We start from the raw sequence: 18,535 nt of genomic DNA on the forward strand, positions 1-18,535 counted from the left end.
TATGTGGGTAGGGAGTGCGTCTGTAGGCCCTTGGAGAGGAAACAGACCCCCCACCTCCTACCTGCACATTCAAACAGGATGCCGGATGCATCATGTTCCTCAAACAGACAAGTGGAACCTCATAATTAGCATTTTGGAACTTTTTCTTTTGTTTGTCTTCTTTTTAAGTTTTCTATTTATGTTGTTTATATGAATTCGCTATTATTTTGGAGCTCATTGTCCTGGAAAGTTTAGAGTACAATTATAATGGTGAAATATTATATATATGGTGGCAATCACAGTGCGTAAATAGAGCCGCGGAGTGCAGGATTGATAAAAGTTTTTGACACATTAGAAATATGCATGAATTTGAAAATGAAGCGTGGTGAATGTTTGATGTTATTAAAGTTTAGCACAAACTGTCAGTTAAGTAAGTTAAGTTCTTGCACTGTCTAATGGTCAAATACACAAAATTATGTCAAAATGCCTGTCTTGGCGAGATAAAGATAAAATAAAATAACAAAACAACTATATTGTGATGGATATTGTTATCGTGAAATAAGATTTTGGTCATATCATCCACCCCTGAGTACAATTGAGTAATTGACAAATAACATGAATGTTTTTTGACAATATTTCATAATAACATTTTATGAACGTATGAAATTGTATATTTTTTTTTTTTAAATTAAAAGTCCTGTGGATGTGGCAAATGAATTAATTTGTTGTAAACAAGTACAAATAATCATTGTGGAATAATATGAGTTACAATATGCATAGTAATTATTAAAGAAAAATGTTATTTAAAATATTTTTAATGCTATATATATTTTACTGTATTTTTAATATGAACAAAATGTATCTATTTGCAATGTAAATTATTTTCCTTATGTCACCAAGTCCTCATCCATCTCTCTGTCTTTCACATTCAGGTCTGTGATCATCTGGTGATTCATTTTTGCTCCTGAAATAGAATCAGGTAAATGTAAACATTATTTTTTTGCTTTTCCTATCTTTCTTAATTTTTCTAAACACTACAATCTGAAATCTAACACTGCAGTTTTTCTAATGCTGCGTGATGTCAATAGCAACAGACAATCAAAAAACATTTAATGTTTAATATGTAGTTATGAGAAGAAAGAATTTAGACCAATGAGATTTCCCAGTAGGTGGGGCTCCCAATTATTATGATGTAGCATAGAAACCAAGTGGAAGAGTATGTATTTTTAGACTGTAGTTTTCATATGGTTTTGACCTCATACATGTGTGTTTTTTTTTTTTTTTTTGTCTTTCTGAGGCTTAATGTGGTATGAGCTGGTGGTATTACCAGTTCATTTTATTCTTTTATGTAACTTTTGGGTGCTTTACATTCTGTACACTTAAAGAGCTGCCTCAGCGCACTCCTGACGTAAAGAGAGGGAAGGAGAGATGGTTGCTTACATAAGCTGACCTAAGTGTCAGAGAGGCCAGGGGCAGGACACAATGTCATCTCTGTGATGTAAGACCTGGTTCCCATCTCACTGCCTTTCCCTTTATGAAACAAACTCACTTTTGCTCAATTAGCCCAGCAGATTAAAAAAAACAAAAAAAACTACAACAACAGAACATGATGTGTTCAGTTACGTAACAATCACATACTTGCAGATCGCCACCTGACTGCCCCTTTCAATTGACTCAAGGAAGCAGTGTATCACTGGTTTCCAGGGCAGACTTCATCTGACACCCTAAGCAGCCTCCTTCACATCTTGAGAGACTGAAATGCATGAAGTTTACTGGATGTCAAGGGGAATGTGAAGTGGAAATGTCTTTAATGCCAATATACATCAAAATTGCCTATTTATTTTCTTAAATTGATTTTCTTAATACACATTCCTTGTGTTATTGAATAATCCATGTACATTATTCAAACCTTTTTGGCTGACGTCACAAATATGTCTTAATTTTCAACCCTTCATGTCCAACTACCTAGATAGGGTTGCTCCAGCAATTCGTAAGTTCTTACTTTAATTGGAATGTACAGTCCACAGCTTAGTAATGTAACTAACTTCCATTGAAATATGATACTTAATCATGGAGTAACATAAAATTAATAATTTTAAAAATAGTTTTTGAGTGTTTTGTACAAAATAAAAACAACTACGAAGCATATAAATAAATGCTTATACAAAAATTGGGTAACACTTTACAATAAGGTTCATTAGTTAAACATTAGTTAATGTATTAACTAACATGAACTAACCATGAGCAATACATTTGTTACTGTATTTACTAATCTTTGTTAACGTTAGTTAATAAAAACACAGTTTTTCATTGTTTGTTCATGTTAGTTCACAGTGCATTAACTAATGTTAACAAGATTTTAATAATGTATTAGTAAATGTTGAAATTAACATGAACAAAGATTAATAAATGTTGTATAAGTGCAGTTCATTATTAGTTCCTGTTAACTAATGTAGTTAACTAATGTTAACTGATGAACCTTATTGTAAAGTGTTACCAAAAATTGAAATAAGCAACACAGAGTGATGCATAATAAAGCAGTTTTGATTGGCTTTGTGCTGAATAGCCACTTAGAAGTCATTTATTCACATAATGTTGTCATCATCATGTCTAAAGGATTGAATTCTGTCAGGAAACACATGAGTTTATTGATGCATTTCAATCAATCTACTGTTTTATTCCAACCATTACTCCTGATCAGAGACTTCTGTGAGTATTTATGCATGTAGTTACATTTCAAATTGTCAAATGATGCAATGCCCAAATATTTATAGCACATAAGTTGTAATTTAGTGCCCCTTTACAACACAAATAGGCTGAAAAATTGTGGAATTTTTGGGGAAAAAAGTAAAAATGGTTATGGCATTTACAGTGCAAAAGAATATCGTCAGTTTTTGGAGTACAAAAAAAAAAAAAATCAAAGTACATAGAAATGGAAAGCTTATAATTTTATAAAAGCACTTACTGTACATTAATCCTTCTGTTGAAACTTGTGTATTACTGTATTTGAGCTGTAAAGTAGTTTAAATAATTTGTAAGTTTATTTTAGGTGTTATGTTGTCATGGCAGTGAAGTTGTAAAATTGAATGTAATTACACAAAAAGGTTAGTACGTATTTTTTTTAATAAATAGTTTATGTCTTTTGGCTATTTAAACAGTGAGTATTTTAACTTTTACTAATTGGCCCCATGCACTATCATTATAAGTGCCTCACTGGAACACTGATTTTTGCTTGTTTTAGAGAAAAGAAGGGCCAAGTGCAAATTAATTTTTGTGGTAATAAACTTTATGCTACAAATTCCGACGATTCAGCTTAAAGGGTTAGTTCACCCAAAAATGAAATTTCTGTCATTAATTACTCACCCTCATGTTGTTCCAAACCCGTAAGACCTTTGTTCATCTTCGGAACACAAATTAGGATATTTTTGATGAAATCCAAGAGTTTTTTTTTTTTTTTTTTAACTTCAATAGATAGCAACGAAATTACCACATTCAAGGTCCAGAAAAGTAGTAAAAACATCGTTAAAATTGTCAGCGTGATTATAGTTGTTCAAACTTAAAGGGTTAGTTCACCCAAAAATGAAAATTCTGTCATTTATTACTCACCCTCATGCCGTTCCACACCCATAAGACCTTCGTTCATCTTCGGAATGCAAATTGAGATATTTTTGTTGAATTCCGATGGCTCCATGAGGCCTACATAGGGAGCAATGACATTTCCTCTCTCAAGATCCATAAAAGTACTAAAAACATATTTAAATCAGTTCATGTGAGTACAGTGTTAATATTATAATATATTAATATTATAAAGCGACAAGAATATTTTTGGTGCACCAAAAATGCTCCGAAGCTTCCTGAAGCAGTGTTTTGAAATCAGCCATCACTAAATAAGTCGTTATTTTGTTTTTTTTTGGCGCATCAAAAATATTCTTGTCACTTTATAATATTAATATTGAACCACTGTACTCACATGAACTGATTTAAATATGTTTTTAGTACCTTTATGGATCTTGAGAGAGGAAATGTCATTGCTCCCTATGTAGGCCTCACGGAGCCATCGGATTTCAACAAAAATATCTCAATTTGTGTTCCGAAGATTAATGAAGGTCTGACGGGTGTGGAACGACATGAGGGTGAGTAATAAATGACATTATTTTCATTTTTGGGTGAACTAACCCTTTAATGTTATGAAGCGACGAGGATACTTTTTATGCACAAAAACAAAACAAAAATAACGACTTTATTCAACAAATTCATCTCTCCCCTGTCATTCTCCTACGCTATTTACGTGTGGAATGACATGAGGCTGAGTAATTGATGACAGGAATTTCATTTTTGGGTGAACTAACCCTTTAACTTGTACTGAACCCGGAATATTCCTACTACCTTTGCATCAGGAACACACATACGTAGGCTTCCTCTCTAGGTTTTGAAGCAAGGTTTAATTTTAGATTTGCATGAAGACTTGTGTCAAATGTCTATTGTGATTCTGTCATTGTATCATCTCAATGTTATGATGTTATAAAACACATGCCAGTTATTTCAGTCGCAGTGAGATCTCTGAGGGCAGGCGCCTCCATTACACTTAATGAATTTGTTTTTGCATGTACTGATAGCACTAAACGCTTCTCACCTCCTAATTGATTTTCTCATTCATCTCCGGGGAATGTTGTTCACAGTCATGGATGCTACTGAAGGAGCCATGTTTCAAATAAGCAGCAGTGTGGACAATCCACCCCCTCCACCCTTAACTAAGATGTTGCCCTTAGAACTAATAATGGGTTTTAGTGCATGCTTCTCCGATTGATCTGCTAAAACTATAAGTGCAAGCAGAACAAATCCCTGTAATGATTGCCTCAGGAGGGGAGCCAGCACCGCGCTAAGAGTGTGTGTGTGTCGGCTCATAGCGCCACTCACACACATTATCTCCCCACTGTACATCTCCTCTCAAACCTATTCTCTGAATCATTCCATCAAACTCTCCACTTTTGTGTCCTGTGTAGCTGGAAGTCCAATATTCTTGAAATCTGATGTTGGCTTCGTCTTTTTTCAGAAACATTTTGTTAAATACACTCACATATAGATAAGCTGCATAAACTCACAGCAGAGACAGATATATAAAAACCTACATGAGACTGTGATTTGCTGTTTTGTTCAGCAGGTGACATGAAGACAAAAAAAAAACGTTTTTAATCATTTACATTTTATTTTTAACCCTTGTGGTCTGTATGATTTTTAACCTTACAGATTCTTTTAATATGTTGCTCTGACCTTATTGAAGTCACCATGAAATTAAATTTCACCTCATCTATTTTTCTAAATGCATGTTAACTCTTTCCCCGGCAGCGTTTTTTAAAAAGTTGCTTGCCACCATCAGCATTTTCGGTTATTTTCACAAATTTCATGGCCACCAGAATTTTTTGTTGCATAAATATCTGAACATGCAGTATGTCTAAAGAAAGCACAGTGCCTCTGTTTTTATAAAAAAAAAACAAAAAAAAAAAAAAACCTTTTATTCTAGCTTCATGCCTTCTTTTTTTTTTTTATCAAGACTTGAATGTGGGTAAGTTTAAAAAAAGTGGCGCAACGAGATGAGCGACAGGCACTTGACCCAGAGATTGTGGGTTCGATTCCATCCTGGTACAACTTTAAACTTGTTGGGCAGTCATAGCCTAATGGTTAGAGAGTCAGACAGGTAACCAGAAGGTTGCGGGTTCGATTGTCAATACCAGCAGGAAATGACTGAGGTGCCCTCGAGCAAGGTTTGCAGTGTGTGTGTGTGTGTTCACTACTCCTAATGTGTGTGCACTAACTTGGATAGGTTAAATGCAGAGGACAAATTCCGAGTATGGGTTACCATACTTGGCCTTCACGCCACTAAAAAGGAAAACCGCATTTTTTCGTCAAAGACTACAAACTGCATAAGCAATGCTTTTATCGCTTGTTTCTGCTTTTTTTTTGTCTGCGTTTTGATCTGGAGATTCTGTTCTCTTTCAGAAGATGCCTAATAGCACCCCCTACTGAAAATTCCATCAATTGCAAGGAAGCGTTGTCTTATAAATGACCAAAAATTCCGACTCCGTAATTTCACCCAAATTTTGACCCCGTAATTGAAATGTCATAACTCGATCTTTTAATAAAACGACAGACTTCTCTCTTTCTCCTCCAAACTTTTACTCTGATCTGCTTCTAATTTTGAGTGCAACTCCCACATCTCAACATCCAATCAACAATCGATGAATAGAACCAGTCCCTGCCCTGCATTTTAACTTTTTCCATAATCCGTTAAACTCTGGTGTACGTTACAATACAAAAGAAAAACAGTTGTCGCTACTTTAAACCCACTGACAGGTGTTGTTGAGGTACTGTAACATTTGTCATGGAGCACATTTGAATCCTGAGTGTTCAAATGTCGGTTTGGGTTCCCTAAGACACCAAACAGAAGAGTTCATTTTTAGTTTTTGGCCTTTTTGCCACTTCATTGATAGGGACACCATGAAACAATAGAGAGAAGAAGGGGGAACGGTATCGGGAAATGTCACAAATCTGTAGAATGTGTCAGCAAGCATTTATTAATCACCAGGCCACTCTCTTTTTGTTTTTAAAAACACACTTTGTTTCATTTACTCCAATTTAGAAAATTTCTAAAACACTTTCTCACTTGAATTTACATTGACTTTCAAATAAGACCCTATGTGAAGTGATATAGTAGTTCTTCTCCCCCAGCCCGCCTCGATACTGTCGAAAACATGTTCTTCTCAAACAGAACTGAGGCATCAGTTGTACATGTTCATGTGTGCGTGTGTTTGAGAGCTGACACATGCCCAGTGGTGTTTGTTTTTCAGGGCATGACTTGACCGCTGCTCGGAATTCCATTTGGCTGGCCATCTGAGAGATGAGCTTCAGGGTCCTCTGTCACGTTATGCCCGTACCACTGCTCTGAGCTCGCAGCCAGATATTTGTGTTTTTGAGTTTCTGTGGGGCTGTAGGGCTTCATGTACACAACACAGTCCAAATACTAATCATTTAAAATAGCTCAACTATAGTCATGCAGCTTTATTGAGGAGCTTGCTTGGAAAAACTATGCCTAGTTGTATTTGTCGGTAAAGCTTTAATGTAAAGCTGGTACTGAGTGAAGAACACCAGCATTTAATAGACATTCCACACATATTAAAGAAGACCTAAAATGCAGCACAGGTACTTGAATTGGTGAATGGTTTTCATTCACATAAATCCTCTGAATTAACTGATTCACTAGAATGAATAGGGCTTTTCAACATTTACTTTTCAGAAAGAAGAAAAAAAAAAAAAACATTATTTTGAAAAAGCTGAGCTATTGTCATGGTACTAAATTATTTTTTTTTTCTCCAGGTTTCCTGTGCTTTCTAGTTGCGCTGCACAATTAGGCCCAAAATGTATTACTAAATGTATATATATTTAAGAATATAATGACAGTATAATATTAATAATAATTTTGCTTTAAAGTACAATTACAATACTAATATTTATGGATGTCTTAATTTCTTCATTTTCAAACTTTAAACCAACAAGCTTATATTTTGGTAAAAAAAAAAAAAAAAAAGCATCAGGGAGCCCTTAAAGCTTCTCTTTTGTTGACAACAGCTGGATTATAAACGCTTCTCATTACAAGTTTTGGTGGATGGTTGGCGCATGTTGCGTTCCCAAATCCACATTATAAGCGACCAGAGATGAGCTCATTTGGAGCAGCATTTACAGTAAAGTAAGTCGCTCTGAGAATCTGAAATTGTTGAGCTGTCATAAGCTGTTTGTGTGTAAAAGAACACAGTGTTGTGCTTCACACGCAGCGCATATATTTATCTCATTCAATTGCAGCGTTTGCAATTTGATAACCACCATATTGCATTTCAGTTTTGCAACCAATTGTGCAACCTAATGCGGTACCATGGTGCACTGATGGTATCAAACAGTACCATGTTTTTTGGTTTACCATAGGACTAACTGATCACCTGTTCACATGCTGAGGTATTACCATGGCACGTTTGCAAAAATCGCAGTAATCCCATGGTACTTTATTTCTTAGGGGCGGTTGACACGACACCATTTTCAACTAAAAATGGAAAGCTTTTAATGCGTTTTGGCCATTTATTTACACAACAATGGCGTTTTGGGGGCCTAAATTTGTGAAAACAGTGACGTCATGTGCATACATATTGCGTTGTGTTCCGTTTATAGGCGCGTAGTGTTTCTTTACAAAGTGACATTGCCAACTACTGGTCTGGAATGCATAATACAGTGTTTTTAGTCATTTTCGTGGATCTTTGTGAACAGGGATCGCTTTGACAAAGTTGTCATCTGTATATATGAAAACGGAAAGGAAAAGCTTTTCCATTTTTTTTAGTACATTGTTGTCATGTAAATGAACAGTGCATTGACTGAATTTTTGGTTTAGAAATACTGTGTGGTCTAGGTACACATGTTGGATTAAATTTGACTGGTGAGACAGACGTTTCCCTTCCTTGTACTCCATCCTGCTGTTCCAGTGAAAATCTGAGTGGTCATTGCCATGGAAACCCTGGAGACCTATCAGGTACAGGCTTTGGGGTCATTTAGTTGACGTTGAGGCATTGATGCAGTAGTGACCATAGCGACATGAATGTATTCTGTACCCAACAAATCTTACTTACTGTATGTGAGAGAAGACGTACAGTTCAAAGTCTGATGTCAGATAATTTTATAGAATTCATCTGAAACCAAATCAAATGACCTTTTTTTTTTTTTTTTTTTTTTTTTTTTTCTTCAGTGTTTTATGATTCAGAGAGTGACTCTTTTTAAACTGACTAGTGGGGACATGTTATGTGTTCAGTATTCACCATGGTTCATTAATTTGTCAATTCTTTCAGTAAAACTCTTGGCTTTTAAGGCTTTTTCTGAGGTTAAACGAGCCATGGTGAATTAGGTACTCATGACAGAGAGATGTGAGCGGTCCCCAGACACCTATTCACTGATGGAACTCTGACTTCACTTGAAAGCAAAACATTCCTATTGCTCTCTTTCCGTAGCTGTCATCCATACTGTCAGAACATGTTTTTGCATACAAATACGATGGTATTATGTGAACACATATATCTACAGATATTTATCTCAGGTCGCTTTACAGAAGTCATAATAACCTTTGAAAGTACACCATTATAATGGGTTATTTTTTAGCACAACTGCAGTACAGAATGAATTTGATTTATTCTCTATGCAAAATATTCAATTTGTACATTTATTTTTGAAGTTACTTCTGAGGCAATCTAAATAATTTTATGTGCAGTGTTAAACATTCCTAGCAAGGCGGTCTGTGTTGCAAGTTGGTGAATGAAGATACTTGCCAGGTTACGTGTCACTACTCTACTTTATTAGTTTATCCAGTGTAAGACCCAGACACCGCCACACAAGTGTGGCTTTTTGTTAATGACTGTCCTACTACAGGATTTAACACAGAGAAACAGCTCACTACAAGTTACAAAAGACACTGTAACAGTCTGTCACAGGCAATTCTAGTTGCATTTTTCATCAATTAGCCTAATTTCTTAAATTATCCTTTGACTATGTTCTGGCCCGCCATCTAGTGGCGAAAAAATTTTTTGGGCCCGATGCCAAACTTAATTGCCGACCCCTGATGTAAACTATCTGCAAAGTTGTGAAGCCGAAAGTGCACGATAAATATAGTATTGTCTCTCAAAAGAAAGAATTGACTCTGAACAGCCTAAACGAGTCATCAGGAATTCAAATCCTACTTCCGTGATGGCTACACATCACTGGGTAACACATTTGCTTAATGCCCGCCTATGTTCTACGTTGTCCACCCACGAACAACTTGACCCACCCTCAAACACTGTAGCTAGCTGTTCGTGTTGTGTACATGTCGAGAAGACGCTGTTTTCTGCTGTGCAAATTCTCTTTGTAAACACTTCCAAAGGATGAGGATGTGAAGAGTCGGTGGTTAAAATTACCACAATGATACAACAGCAACCTTTTGATTACTGCTTCTCATATCTCAGTGAGGTCTAAATAGGATTTACAAACGCTTATCCATTAAAGTTGGGACAGTAACCACTTTATTTGGACCAACTTGCTCCTTAGAATCACAACCTGTAAGTATGATTAATTACTGATTGTATGTATTTTCTACCGGGTGTTTAAAATACGTAGTTCTGTGTTTTATAATGTGTAGGTCTAACCGGCTAACTCACATTATATCTGTGTTACTTCTGCTAATCAGCTGTGGCCCGCTATTACCTAAAATTGTGTCCATTAGTTCAGTTTGTCTGTTGTTCTTTCTACTCTGAGTAATGATAAAGGATGGAGCAAGATTTATTTTACAAACTTTAATGTTACATCAGACATTCACATTAGTGCTTGGTTAACGTATGCATTAATTATTGATACAGTGAATGATGCAGTTCCTACATGTGCAAATTAGAAATATACACATCGGTTTGTTGGACATACACTTGTTAATACTGATGTTGAGGAATTACAGTTGCAACATCTCGCATTGTACGACAGTCTGAGTAGCGTATCACTGAGAAACGTCCTGCTCAAGTCGCCCTTGCGATGGAGGTTCGGGTTGATTTAACTAGTCCTTACAATGTTTCATCATTGGACTTGCGCTCAGATTGATGTGGTAAAATCGATGCCATCGTTACTGTCTTTACAGTGTGTACAATCGCTGAGCTTTAGGAAACCTCCAGAGCTGAAGTTCACTTATGGTAATGGGCGTTTCATTTCCGCATGCGCTGTAAGTGGTAGACCAATCACAACAGACCCTGGCCAATTAAAGCAGAGTAGGCTCACGGAAAGGAGGGATTTAAAGAGACGGAATCTTTTGACAAGTCGTTTGAGAATCATTGAAAAATGTGGTGATGTGCAATGTATATTATGAGAAAATGAAAGCGTATTTTGACCTTTAATGCATGTAAACCTGTTTTAGGAGACTTCCAAAACAAAATAGCATAATAGGGGCACTTTAAATAAAGCATTATATTTATTTATTTATTTTTTGTAGTACAAAGACTTTAATTTTCTTTCAGATTGAAAATTTCAGTGTGGAAACTCCGTTCCATGTTCATACACCCCTCCTTGGTAATTTGCAGGCAAGTAAATATTTGTGTAAATCAGAAAAAAAAGTCTCCAACCATTCCTTGAAGCTATTTTAGATTAATGTGATGGCAGGCGAGTGAGCAGTATCAGCTGCAGAATGTGGTTGTGTGTAGAGGCAGCAGGAAGAAGCGAATTATAGCAAGTGTAAGCCTGGGGCCAGTGTGTCTGACAGGGCCTGTGCGGGGGGCTCAGTGCAGGGTTCCTTGTTTTGCTCTTAGACTGTTTGTTGCTTCTTTGGATTCCTGGCTCTAAGTTGTTGTTCTCGGGCCAAATTCTCATTGCGCACACAGAGCGAGTCAAAGAATGAACACTGAGTCCTGCTGCCAGCTGACTTTGAAGAACAACCCAAGCTTTCCATGACAGCCATCGCCGTTACTGGCTTCCTGGGAGAGACGCTCTGAGGGGAAGCATTCTCCATAAAATGCTAATGTTAGATACTTCACTGAGCTGGAGATTCCCATGCCATTGGTTAATCCATCACCTCCTTTCCTTCACTTTACAGAGAAGTCATTTGTCTCTTTACTCTTTTTATAAATTCACCGTAAGCTCTTTGCTCACATCAGTCGTTGGAGTCAAGAAGAGTTGTAAGTGCACTTTTTGCTTAATTGCTAGTTCCATTACAAAATAGAGTAAAAAAAAAAAAGAACAAAAAAAGCCCTATTTGAATGCCAAATTCTTACTATAAGGCTTCTTATAGTCAATTGAATGCACAAGGATACAAATACACAGTACATAACAAGGATACAAATGAACTTTTTCAATTGTCACTTAACAGTCTGCCGCTGCATCAAGAAATGCAATTTGAATCTCTGTTACGCTATAAGCTATACATCAATTCTATGCAGAGATGCTGCTGATTTCTTTGGGCCTGAGCTCATCTCAGATGGTCTAAAAGACAGTGGAAATGTGTGCTGTGGTCAGATGAGTCCACCTTTCAGCTTGTTTTTGGGAAAAACGGACAATGAATTCTCAGCAAAGGCGAAAGACACCATCCAGACTTTCATCAGCGACAGGCGCAAAAGCAAACATCTGCCATGGTATGGGGGTGTATCAGTGCAAAATGGTATGGGTGTGGAGGCGTATATTGGGATTGTACAGAGACATGCACTGCCATCAAGATGACATCTTTCCTGGGAAGCAAGACATCCAGGCCTCATTCTGCATGTGTTAAAACAGCATGTTTTTTAGACACTCTACACTGTAGAAGAGATGTGCTTGACTGCCTGCAGTCTAGATCTGTCTCTTATTGAAAATGTATGGCCCATAATGAAAAGAAGAAGCAGGCAACGATGACGACAGACTGTTGAGCAGCTGTCTTGAATCAGAGATTGGGCAAAAATTCCACTTGCAAAACTGCAACAATTAGTATTCTCAATTGATGTGAGTTGTAAACATGCTTCTGTCCAAACTTTTTTAAAGTGTGTTGCAGCCATCAAAATCAAAATTTGTGTATATTTACAAAATATAATTAAGTTGATCAGTGAAAACATTGAAAATCTTTTCTTTGTACTTTTGTCAGTTAAAGGGGACCTATAATGCCCCATTTACAAGATGTAATATAAGTCTCTGGTGTCCCCAGAATGTGTCTGTGAAGTTTCAGCTCAAAATACCCCACAGATCATTTATTATAGCTTATCAAATTTCCCCCCTATTTGGGTGTGAGCAAAAACACGCCGTTTTTGTGTGTCCCTTTAAATGCAAATGAGCTGCTGCTCCCTGCCTGCTTTCCAGAAGAGGGCGGAGCTTTAACAGCTCACGCTTCGGTTGCTCAACAACAACAAAGCTGGAGAATCTCACGCAGCCAAAATGATGATTGTCAGTAACGGTGTTCAGCCTTACATTGTTCAAACTGGAGTCAGACACTGATGGAGAGACTCAGGAAGAAGTTACAACTTATAGAATGCATCTGGACGTTTCTGAATGGTTAGTGGATAAATTTATGTAGTTGCTGTGGAGTTGATTCAACTCATTGACTAGCACAGAGGTACTCAACAGGTGGCCCGCGGGCCGCATCCGGCCCGTCAGCATTAAATTTGTGGCCCGCATCATGCTACATATAAATGTATTTTTATTATAATTTGTGTTCAAAATTAGCGTGAATATTACTTCGTTTTTTTACACGTACACTAGGGTAGGCGTACAGTGTGTGTGTCGCTGTAATCATCAGCAGAGAACGACCATAATATACGCGTGCAGCACAGTTTTTCTAACCGCAAAGAACAATATAGACTGAAGGCACTTTGCACGCGCGCATTGAATAGTTTTTGCACTAATTTAGTTTGTCCACAAGGTGTCAGCACTGAAATGGGCTGTTGTTTCAGTCTGAAAAGAAATGGAGAAGACAAGAGTAACAACACAATATCCGACCGTGTTGAAGAGCGCTCGTGAGAGGGGATTAAAAGATATCAGCAACTCTGTTTTAAACGAGTACAAAGACATTTTATTGTAACTATTTGAGCGAAAAAGACTAGACAAGCATGAATCTCTCTAGTGCGCATGTGTCGAGCACTTGTGTACGAGAATGTGCGCGCAAGTAAAAAACGAAGTAACCTTATTTTTCCATCATGTAATGCAGTTGACATTCCTCAAACTTTGCAGTGTGTAAGTTGCCGATAGTCCTCTTAGCAGCATGAAAAACAAAACTTTTATTCTTAATGTCAATGTGTTATAAACAGAAAGCAAGCAGAGAGCGCTCCCATTACAGATCTGTCGTCACATCATTGAGCTAAAGAAGAATATCTTATTTATCATGTTTACAACGTTGGTTATAATTAGAGAATTCATGAGACTGTGATTGAAAAAAAAAAAAAAAAAAAAAAAAAGACTTTTGGATTCTGACCAAATTAAAGGTAGTAATAATAATACAAATAATAAAACTTTTGAGTGACCCTGAGTATAAATAGGCGCTATAAAAAGTGTTAAAGGTGCAATGGAGTATAAAAAGACTATAAAAAGTCCAATGTTTTTGTCTTACTGATAAACTGTCTCATCAGCCAGTGAACAACAGCCAGACTTGAAATTACTTGTGAAAACAATGTAGACATTTCAATATGAATAAGGACTTCTTTTCATCAGTTCTTGTTTTTCTTTATGCATTTGTACATTAAGAATACAGCAAGACAAGCTATTAATCCTTTTTTTAAATGCCATTTATCATGTTCAGTGACACTTTAAATAGGACAACCATTAAAGTACTAGTAAGACTTAATAAATAATAATAATAATAAACTGCACTTTTAGTAAATACTCAGTAAAACTACAGATATTGTCTTAAGTAGGCCTAAATAAAAGTCTTACGATCCAAGTTATAATTTGTGGCCCTTTGCATTTCATGTGGTTAAAATGCGGCCCTCTTGGACTCCGAACTTGATTACCCCTGGACTAGCATGTGCCGTCATGTTAATCTTTTATGCAAACTGACCCTTGTTTGTAAAGAAGTTTGGCATGGCAACAACGGCATGGCAACAACACTCTACTACAACAACTCTTCCTCTTCTCTAAAGCAGCCCAACATGGCCTCGCCCCCCCTTTGTTGCGTGTTCTCAGGGGCAGGGTTTATGTAAAAGCTCGTTGTAGTCCCTACCAGCTGTTTGTTGTAGTCCTTAAACAGAAAATTCTTTAAAAGAAAATATATCCCTTTGTACAGCAACATTACACACTAACTAAAGTTAAAAAAAAGTGAAATCATAATCAACCACCCCTTTAAATAACCATTAAAGAGAATTAACAAATCACAGATTCTTGATTTTAACATTATTTTACAAAATGTCCCAACTGGTGTTATATTAAAATGTTCTTCACAATATAAAAAATGGTTCTTTTACGAACTGTTCTTGAACCAAACATGGCGTTCCTGCGAAAACCACTGTTTGGAACCTTTATTTTTAAGTGTAGTGGTAGAACAAAATATACAATCAATCATTAGTAATGCTCTGATACAGCTATCAGATGTAGCTGATCAGAGAAAACTAAAGATCTTATAGAAGGGGGAAAAAAAATAGAACTGAGAAAAGAAGACTGACAGACATACGTTTAGTGAAAGAATAATAAAATAATAAAGAGCTACTTAGTTTGATGCCATACAGTTCCTGCCCTGTTTTATATGGAGAAACACGGTCTCGACAAAAGTGTGATTCATTTGTTGTGGCATCTATTACAGTACAAAGTGGCTGCACATCATTAACTTCAAATCTGAGTTTACTGGTGGAATGAGGCCGACGGTTCATTCTTTCTTTCCTTTCTTGTACTTTCCCTTTCTCATTCGGCACCAGTGATGCGTTCTCATTGAGTCTGATTATGAAGTTTGAAAGCAAATTCACTCTTTTCTTCTTCAAACCTGCCTTCCCAGATGAAGAACTCTATTAGATGAGGGGAGATGAAACGTGGCAGTTAAGAGTCTGATGTGCTCAAACGGTCCACATCCTCTCCCATTTGCCGTTTTGCATGTGATATTTATCTTGCAGATACTATTAAAATCAGATGAAGCGTTCTTTGACTGATAGACAGAGTGGCTGCACGGCGTCAAAGCAGAGAGATGATTATCACGATCTGATATTGACACCTCATTACGTTCATACTCCTGAACAGAGGATGCAAAAAACTTTCTTTGTGCGTCAGAGAGTTTGCTGTGGTGGTGTTCTGTGCTTGTAACAGTTCAGCTTGAGGCGAGTTGCATTCTCTGCCTCTGTTCTGATAAAGTTGTTCAGAGGCAACTGTAAGGGTAATAGGGTTAACCGCTGTTTGTATTATTTTTGTTTTTGGATGTTTCTCAATTGTATAGATAGGGAAAGTGAGAGATAAGGAGAAGAGATCCGCTAGGCCACATCTCGCACAAGTCTATATGTTGAAACAACATTGCTAACATCAAAGCTGTTCTTAAAAAAATTGCCTGAGAAAAAATATTTACATATCTTGATTATGAGTTAAGTTGTGTTAGCCATAATATTTGATGTGCTATTTGTTATTTAATGTTTCTTTTAGAGTAGGCTTGGACAGTATATCAGATATGAATATGATTTGGTGATATAAAGTTAAGCAACATCATGAATTTTGCAATAATTTTATGGGCCTTTTTAATGGGCCTATGTTTCAAGTCCAAGACTAGCGATTCTCAGTAGCAAAAATGGCATTTCGATTAACTGTCCATTTTGCATCAACATTCAAAAATGTACTGTAAATGTACTTTTTTCCTTATGTTAAACATATTAAATTAACTTGCTGTTTGGTTAAAAATAACCTCTGATTTAAAAAAAAAAAAAAAAAAAAAAAGGAAATGCAGTGTTTGTTTCTTACTTATGCTATTGTTAAATAGACCTACTGTACCTGAAAAACTTAATTTTAGTTGTGTCTTTTTTTTAATATTGTATTTTTCCTATTGTATGTTATTTGCATCTTGTTCTTATGTTTAATTACAAAGATAAAATAAAATAACAAAAACTCTATATTGCGTTATATATCATTATCATGAAATAAAATTACTATATTGTGAAAGTCTTGATCAGTTTGAAATTGATTTAAGAGTTGGTATTTAAAAATAAATGTTCCAAAAGTTTTTTTTTTTTTTTTTTTGCAGCAATACCATAAATGAATTGTAAACTTTTCTGTTAACAGTTTTTAAAAGAACCACTTTTTTCTTATGGCGCTTTTCCACTGCATGGTACGGTTCGGTACGGCACGGTACGGCTCGCTTAAATAGTACCACCTCTGTGGAGGTTCCAAGCGTGCCGTACCGATACTAAATGTGACGTGTAAACACTGCAGATCACTGATTGGTCAGAGAGACACTACCAGCATCATTGGTTTTGAAACACAAGACACCAAACCCGCTAGATTTAAATAGTCAGTAACAGCCACTGCAATATAATTTGTTCGTGCAACTTTTTAAAACGACTTGCTTTAAACGACCGTTGAAAAAAGAAATAGCTGTATCGTAGTCAGTAGACGAGGTACAGACTCGTCGGTATTTGAGGAGTGGATCCACGGCAGTAGAGGCGGCGCAACTACACGATCAGTCTATAATCCCACCCACTTTGAAGTGGTACTAAACTGCAGTGGAAAAGCAAACCAAAAGTAAAGCAAGCCGAGCCGAGCTGTGCCGTACCGAGCCGAGTTAATCGTACCACACAGTGGTACGACATTAGTGTGAAGAACGTTTTAATAATGTAAAGAACCCTTTTCTACTAAAACAACCAAAAAGAACCTTTTGTTAAATGGAAAGGTACCATGGATGTTAAAGATTTTTTATGGAACCATATGCCAATAAACCCTAGTTTTTAAGAGTGTACAAAATTGTTAGCAAATATTATTTCATTTTTGTCATGTTCACATGAATAGTATCTTTGGTTGTAGTAACCGTAAAAACCAAATCAAGATTGTTAAGATGACCGCCTGCTCTGCTTTCATTAGAATCATAATTTTATCATCTAGCTAATCCAATTAAGAGTATTTGACCCGACAACAGCCAGGGTAAAGGAAACCTCATGGTGAAGTGAAGCAGAAAAGTTCAGCAAAGATTTCTGAGGTAAATCCCTCCTACCTACCACTACAGTGTGTATCATGTAGTACCAAGGTTTGATCCATGGTCACTATACAGGACAGATGCTGCTTGAGGGGTCAGATAAATGTGAGAGTCTCATTACGATCAAGCATGTAGTTGGTTAACTGAGCAAAATGAGTACAGACATGATCATTGCACCGAACTAACAAACAAGCTGTAAATATCTGCCGACAGCATGAGAAGTTTGGAATATTAGATTACTGACACATGCCTAAGAATGTTTACGGGATGTGAGTGGAATCAGAGTAGATTTATTGCATGGATTATACATCTACAAGTGGGTCTGAGTTCGTTATAAGCCATCAGTTAAGCGCAACAGCCATCGGTCAATTAAGAATTACAGGCCAGAAAAGCAACTAAAGGTTTTGAACTTCCTCAATAATCCTCTTTGGGTGTGACAGGGGTCAGTGTACTGCGGAACGAGTGGTGATGGGGTGAAGGATTAAATATGGTGTCTCCCGTTAAATGTGTCCACAAGTACCCAGCTTTTAACCTGACATCGCAGACGGCTGTCGCTGGGCAGGCTTTGGCTGCTTTTATTCTTATCTGTTGAGTTGATAGACCGATAAATCACAGATGTCCAAATGTGTCCAATTTTCTGACTTATATGATCACTCGCATTCATCTCATGATGACGGGCGCTTTCAGGCACTTTTCACCAATGTATAAAACTGGCTCAAGTGTACAAATGAGGATGTGTTTATACAAACAAACTGTAAGAAATCCGCTAACCATTTTCAAACCGCAAAGAAGTTGCAGTTCTGTTGCAGTTCTGATATGTTTTTTCTCTTATTATTTATACGTAAAGTGGTTCTGGTGAAGCATTGCACTAACAATGGCAAAGTTGTGGGTTCAATTCCCAGGAAACAC

General features: G+C 36.7%; 1 protein-coding gene across 2 annotated transcripts in view; it reads left to right on the forward strand.

Annotated features, from left to right (window-relative positions):
- The window catches only part of lpp (LIM domain containing preferred translocation partner in lipoma), a 223,833-nt gene that overhangs the window by 34,370 nt on the left and 170,928 nt on the right, over positions 1–18,535 (forward strand). For both annotated transcript variants that reach the window (XM_051896418.1, XM_051896419.1), the window contains exon 2: positions 912–958. The gene's annotated coding sequence lies outside the window, so the exon portion shown is untranslated. The remainder of the gene's footprint in view (positions 1–911; positions 959–18,535) is intronic.

Source organism: Ctenopharyngodon idella, chromosome 6 (assembly GCF_019924925.1).
Source record: "Ctenopharyngodon idella isolate HZGC_01 chromosome 6, HZGC01, whole genome shotgun sequence".
Classification (NCBI taxonomy): Eukaryota; Metazoa; Chordata; class Actinopteri; order Cypriniformes; family Xenocyprididae; genus Ctenopharyngodon; species Ctenopharyngodon idella.